Source organism: Salvelinus sp. IW2-2015, unplaced genomic scaffold (assembly GCF_002910315.2).
Source record: "Salvelinus sp. IW2-2015 unplaced genomic scaffold, ASM291031v2 Un_scaffold2259, whole genome shotgun sequence".
NCBI classification, from domain to species: Eukaryota; Metazoa; Chordata; class Actinopteri; order Salmoniformes; family Salmonidae; genus Salvelinus; species Salvelinus sp. IW2-2015.
This window is the reverse complement of record NW_019943588.1, coordinates 182,259-189,140: the sequence shown is the minus strand read 5'-3', so window position 1 is coordinate 189,140 and position 6,882 is coordinate 182,259. Positions and strand designations below refer to the sequence as shown.

Here is a 6,882-nt window from a genome sequence, read left to right as displayed (position 1 = left end):
GGCATTCCGAAGGGACATATTTGAAGCGCATTCTGAAGGGACAATATTGAAAGCATTCCGAAGGGACATATTGAAGCATTCCGAAGGGGAACATTTGAGCATTCCGAAGTGACATCCAAGTTGAAAGGACATATTCTGAAGGAACATATTGAAGCATTCACGAAGGGGACATATGAAGCATTCCGAAGGGACATATTGAAAGCATTCTGAAGGGACATATTGAAGCATTCCGAAGCGACATATTGAAGCATTCGACATGGGACATATATGAAGCCATTGAAAGCTTCGAAGGGACATATTGAAGCACTGAGGACATTGAGATCGAAGGACAAATTTGAAGCCTCGAAGTATCTTCCTGTTGAACTGTCCAATGGTTTCCATAGTGATTTATGCTTCCTTAAGGGTTTGAATGTTTATGTCTGAAGATGTGGCATGCATGTGGACATTTGGATCGGCAATGAACTCGCTGACGATTTTTTATTTATTTAACCTTTATTTAAAACTTAGGCAGTCAGTTAGAACAATTCCTTATTTACAATGACGGCTTAGGAAAGTGGGTTAGTGCCTTGGTCAGGGTTTTTACTCTTGTCAGCTCGGGATTCGATCTAGCAACCTTCTCGGTTTACTGACACGATGCTCTAACCACTAGGGTAACCTGCGCCTATGATAAAACAAAAGGCTTTTCAAATCGTGTTCCACAAGCCACTGTCCCTAGTTGTGTTCAAGCCACTTTCGCTCGAGTCCTAGTTTCAAGCCACCGAGTTATGGTCCTAGTTTCAGCCAACTGTCCAGGTTTCAAGCCACTGTCCTAGTTTCAGCACTGTCCGGCAACCAGTTGTTTCAAGCACATGTCCCAGGTAGGCTTTTCAAGTAAACTCCTTTCAAAGACCATGAGTACACTTTGTCTTTGTGTCATTGTCTGCCTTGATTGAAGGACAAAGTTCAAAAGATGGATCTTCAACTTCCACCTCTAGCAACGACAATGTACAATTTTTTCCTTGGTTCCCTACACGTTCTACACGCCAGTTCTAATGCTGACATAAAGAACCACGTGTGAAACTTTGGTTCCGTGGTTATTCTGATCCTGGAGGAGGAGGAGAGAGGAAGTGCGGTTCTGATGGAGGGAGCACCTGGATCCGGGCTAGAGGCCTACACTGGCCACACGGAAGAGCCCACCCACCGATCACACCAGAACACGGGCCCAACCTACCTAGGGCAGTTAGTTTAGACACTGGTGGTCACGACACCGGGCCCAACCTACCTAGGGTAGTTAGTTTTAGACCCGCTGGTGGTCAGAACACCGGGGCCCACACCCTACCTAGGGTAGTTAGCGTTAGGACCCGCTGGTTGGTCAGACACAAGGCCCCAACCTTACCCCTAGGGGGGTTGAGTTAGTTAGACCCGCCTGGTGGCAGACACAGGCCCAAACCTATCCTAGGGTAGTTAGTTAGACCTCTGGTGATCAGAACACGCCAACCTAACCCTAGGGGCCCAGTTAGTTAGGGACCCGCTGAGTGGCAGAACACGGGGACCCACCTATCCTAGGAGTAGTTAGTTTAGCACCCTCTGGCTGATTCAGATACCAGCGGCCAACCTACCCTAGGCGAGTGTAGATTAGACCTTCTGGTGTCAGAACACGGGCACAACCTACCCTAGGGTAGTTAGTTAGACCCGCTGGTGGTCAGAACACGGGCCCAAAACCTATTCCTAGGGTTAGTTACGTTCAGCCCTCTGTGATCAGAAACACGGCCCAACCTAACCCGAGGGGCAAGTTAGTTAGACCCGCAGCTGGTGGTCAGAAACAACCGGGCCCAACCTACCCCTAGCGGCAGTTAGTTAGACCCTCTGGTGTCAAAGAACACGGGCCCAAAAACCTAACCTAGGGCAGTTTAGTTAAGAAACCCACTGTTGGTCAGACACACGGGCCCAACCCTACCCTAGGGTGTAGTTCGGACCCACTGGTCGGTCAGAAACACGGGCCAACCTACCTAGGGTAGTTAGTTAGCGGGGGGGGCGGGGCGCCCCAACTGGGTGTCAGAACCACGGGCCCAACCTACCCCTTAGGCAGTTAGTTAGGACCCTCTGGTTGGTGCAGAAAACACGGGCCCAACCTACCCTAGGGCAGTTAAGTTTAGACCCACTGCGTGATCAGAACACGGGCCCACACCTCACCCTAGGGGAGTTAGTTAGGGACCCCATGGTGTCAGGAACACGGCCCAACCTTACCCCTAGGGCAGTTAGTAAAGGGACCCCACTGGTGGTCCAGAACCACGGGCCAAACCTACCCTAGGGCAGTGTAGTTAGGACCCCACTTGGTGGTTCAGAAACACGGCCCAACCTTACCCCTAGGGCAGTTAGTTAGGACCCCCACTGGTTGTCAGAACCACGGGCCCAACCTACCCTGAGGGTAGTTAGTTAGACCCACTTCGTGTCAGAAACACCGGGACCCAACAACGCTACCTGAGGGTAGTTAAGTTAGACCCCACTGGGGGGTCAGGAAACACGGGGACCCAAAACCTTACCCCTAGGGTACGTTAGTTAGAACCCTTAGGTGATCAGAACACGGGGCCCAACCTACCCACTAGGGGTCAGTTAGTTAGACCCCCGCTGGTGGTCAGAACAACGGGGGCCAAACTACCCTAGGGTAGTTAGTTAGACTCTGGTGGCTAGAACCGGGGGGGGCCCCAACCTTAAACCCTAGGGGTAGGTTAGTTAGGACCCACATGGCGGTCAGAAACACGGGCCCACTACTGGGTAGGTTAGTTAGACCCACTGGTGGTCATAGAGAGAAAACATTTTAGGGGTTGTATTTCTCTCGAGATCAGCATGAGTGGTTATTAAAGCTGACCCTGCTTGAACCTTGCTTAATAACCTGCTTAGTATGAAACTCAAGATGTTGTGAGGCGTCATCACCACACTATGATGGATGCAGGAAAAGGAAGAAGGGAGGTTAGAGAGGAGAGAGAGACACACACACAACACAACACAGAGAGAGAGAACACACACAGAGAAGAATGGAGGGAGAGAGAGGGGAGGGGAAGAGGAGAAAAGAAGAAGAGAAAAAAGAATGAGGAAGAAAGAAGAGAAGAAAAGATGAGAAGAAAGAGAGAAAGAAGAGAATAAGGAAGAGAAAGCAAAGAAGAGGAAAACAGAGAAGAGAGAAGAAGAGAAGAGGTAACAGAGGAAAAGAGGGACGTCTGCCACACCCCACCGCAAGAAAGACAACAACGGAGAGAACGAGCGTAGCCCACCAGGGAAGAGAGGTGAGAAAACCCCATGGCCCAGAGGGATCGTGAAAGAGAAGAAGAGAAGTGAACCAAGAGAACGGAGGAGAAGTGTTGTGAGGAGAAGCGGAAAGGACGGAAGAAGAACGACCGTGAGCCGAGAGAGAGAAGAGGAGAGAGGTAACAGAACAGAACGAGAGAGAGAGGGTGTGAGAGCAGAAGGGCATGGACAGGAAGAAAGAGAGGAAGCGGTGAGGAGAGAGGAAAGAAAAGAGTGACCAGAAACAGAAGGAAGAGTATGTGAGAGAGAGATGACAGAACGGAAAGAGAGAAGGTGTGAGGAGAAGAGATTGACAAAGACGGAAGAGAGAGGGGTGTGAGAGGAGAGAGTGGGACAGAACGGAGAGAGAAGAGAGAGAAGGAGAGAAGAAGAAGAGAGAGAGAGAGAGGAGGAGAGAGAGATGAGAGGAAGAGAGAGAGAGAGAGAGAGAGGCAGGAAGAGAGAGAGGAGGAGAGCGAATCAAGAAAAGGGGATGGGGGGGAGGAAAAGAACTACAGGAAGAAAGAATACGAAGTCGAAAGAGAGAAGAAAGGAAAGAGAGAAAAGAGGAGAGAGAGAGAGAGAGAGAGAGAGAGGAGAGAGAGAGAGAGAGGACCAAAAAAAGAAAGAGAGCAGAGGCACAACCAAAAACAACCCTACCGGGGGCTTTTGGCGGGTGAATGAAAAATGGACTAAAAAGGGCTATCTAACGTTAGGGGCGCGGATTCAATGGCAAAATTAACCTGCCCTAAGCTATCAAAATCCAAAGGGGTTGAATAAACACCAATATGAGGGTTTATGCTTCCTCTAAGTGGGGTGTCGAGAGGGTATTGGTTTTGGTCGTCCCAAACATAGGCCACCCTATCCATAAAAAGTGGCACTAACTTTGTGGACCAGGGGGCCCCACAGCGAGTGGCCTTTGGGACTTACGGGAAAGCCGACCACTATAAAAAGAAGGTTGACCTTAAGAGGAGAATTAGGTCTGCAAAAGTAAGGCATAGATTAGGAAAATGGGCTCTGGGTCTGAAAGTATGGCACCCATATAGGGGGGAGAGATAGGGAGAAAGGAGAGATAGGGAAAGGAAGAGAACGAGAGAGAGAACGAAGAGGAGAAGAGCCGAGAACGGGAGGAAAGAACGAGGGAGGAGGAAGAGGAGAGGACGAGGGAAGGGAGAGAGAGAGAACGAGAAGAGAGACTGGAGAACGAGAGAGAGAGAGAAACGAGGAGAGAGGAAGAGAGAGAACGAGAGAGAGAGAGAGAGACGAGAGAGAGAGAGAAGAACGAGAGAAGAAGGAGAAGAGAGAGAGAGAGAGAGAGAGAAGGAAGGAAGAGAGAGAAGGAAAGACGCAGAAGGAAGAGACGGGGATGAGAGCAAGGAGAAGCGAGAGAGAGAGAGAAGAAGAGAAGGGAAAAAACCCCTGCCCAAATGAGACAGTGTTGGACAAGACAGCCAACCTGACTTTCTTTGTAAAACTGGTTCAGTGTTGGGTTTGATTTTGACCCCTGGTTACTGTTTGTTCCTTGACCATATTGATTTTCCTTCATTTTATAGATTGTAAAAACAAAATAAAGCTTTGGCAAATTTATTTAGTATATGTCATTGTTACGTCATGGACAATAAAGCAAAATGAATTGAAATTGAATTGAATTGAGAGAGAGGAGAGGGAGAGGGAGACAGAGACAGGGTACGATGCTGTATTTAATCAACTGTAGATCAGGCTGTATCTATGGTTACGATGCTGTATTTAATCAACTGTATATCAGGCTGTATCTCTGGGTACGATGCTGTATTTAATCAACTGTAGATCAGGATGTATCTCTGGTTACGATGCTGTATTTAATCAACTGTAGGTCAGGCTGTATCTCAGGGTACGATGCTGTATTTAATAAACTGTAGATCAGGCTGTATCTATGGTTACGATGCTGTATTTAATCAACTGTAGGTCAGGCTGTATCTTGGGTACGATGCTGTATTTAATCAACTGTAGATCAGGCTGTATCTCTGGGTACGATGCTGTATTTAATCAACTGTAGGTCAGGCTGTATCTCTGGGTACGATGCTGTATTYAATCAACTGTAGGTCAGGCTGTATCTCTGGGTACGATGCTGTATTTAATAAACTGTAGATCAGGCTGTATCTCTGGGTACGATGCTGTATTTAATCAACTGTAGATCAGGCTGTATCTCTGGTTATCCCAAATCCTCATAAATAACAACCTATGCCCTATATAGTGCACTACTTTTGACCAGAGCCCCCTCTTGTTCTATGCGGACCCTTGTCCGCAAAAACGTTATTCAGCTGTCCCTATAGGAGAACCCTTTTTGGTTCCAATGTAGGAAAGGGTTCTACATGGAACCCAAAAGGGTTCTACATGGAACCCAAAATGGTTCTACATGGAACACAACAGGGTTCTACATGGAAGCCAAAAGGGTTCTACATGGAACACAAAAGGGTTCTACATGGAACCCAAAAGGGTTCTACATGGAACCCAAAAGGGTTCTACACGGAACACAAAAGGGTTCTACATGGAACCCAAAATGGTTCTACATGGAACACAAAAGGGTTCTACAAGGAACCCAAAATAGTTCTACATGGAACCCAAAAGCGTTTTACCTGGAACCATAGAGGGTTCTTCAAAGGGAACCCTTTTGGGTTCCTATGGGGACAGCCAAATAACCCTTTCAGGTTCTAGATAGCACCTTTTTTCCCCCTAAGAGTGTGGGGAATGGGTGCCTCCTCGGACACAGCCTGGGAAAGGTTCCTCGCATTGTAACGCCTAACCAAATACAAACAGGTTTGATGTAATAAAATGACTAACATAAAGCAGATCTGGCCAATACTGTGCTGCAGAATGGCTGTGATCCATTAGTTATGTCCACATAATACAAACGGTCAAATGCAACTTCAACAGTTACGAACAGTTACGGAGTGGCATTGGTAAGACTGAAAATACATGTAATAAACAGTCCTCTTGTGATAAATCAACAGAAAATCTAGTGATGCTGTCACTAACAATGACTTCCTGTGTTACTTGACAACATTATTCTATTTAAAAAACAACCTCTGAAAGACCGGTTCAAAAACGTAGGCTTAGTTCTTACAACCAAAAGCCTCGTAATAAACATGACAGGAAGAGACCTTGTGATGCTGTTACTAACAATGACTTGCTGTGTTCCCGGAGCCCTGAACGATGGTCCATCTTCAGAATATTATCCTATTTGAGGATGACGTTAACCACTTGATAACAACAACAAGATATGAAACCAGCTTTAAACACTATTCTGGTAGATGAATACAAAAGCTGCCTATGACAGCGGTAAGCTAAAGATACAATAGTATAAAGCTGAAGAAATAAAATGATCAACTAGATTCACATAGAATGATCCTTATATTAAGATGAGTATAGCCTACAGCAAGGGGAAGCAACGAGACTCACCAGGGGGAAGCAACTAGATTCACCAGGGGGGAAGCAACTAGATTCACCAGGGGGGAAGCAACTAGATTCACCAGGGGGGAAGCAACTAGATTCACCAGGGGGAAGCAACGAGACTCACCAGGGGGAAGCAACTAGATTCACCAGGGGGGAAGCAACTAGATTCACCAGGGGGGAAGCAAC

General features: G+C 47.2%; 1 long non-coding RNA gene across 1 annotated transcript in view; it reads right to left on the bottom strand.

Moving 5' to 3' along the window:
* LOC112073427 (uncharacterized) overlaps positions 1-6,882 on the bottom strand; it is a 157,038-nt gene that overhangs the window by 3,513 nt on the left and 146,643 nt on the right. The gene's annotated exons all lie outside the window — the stretch shown is intronic.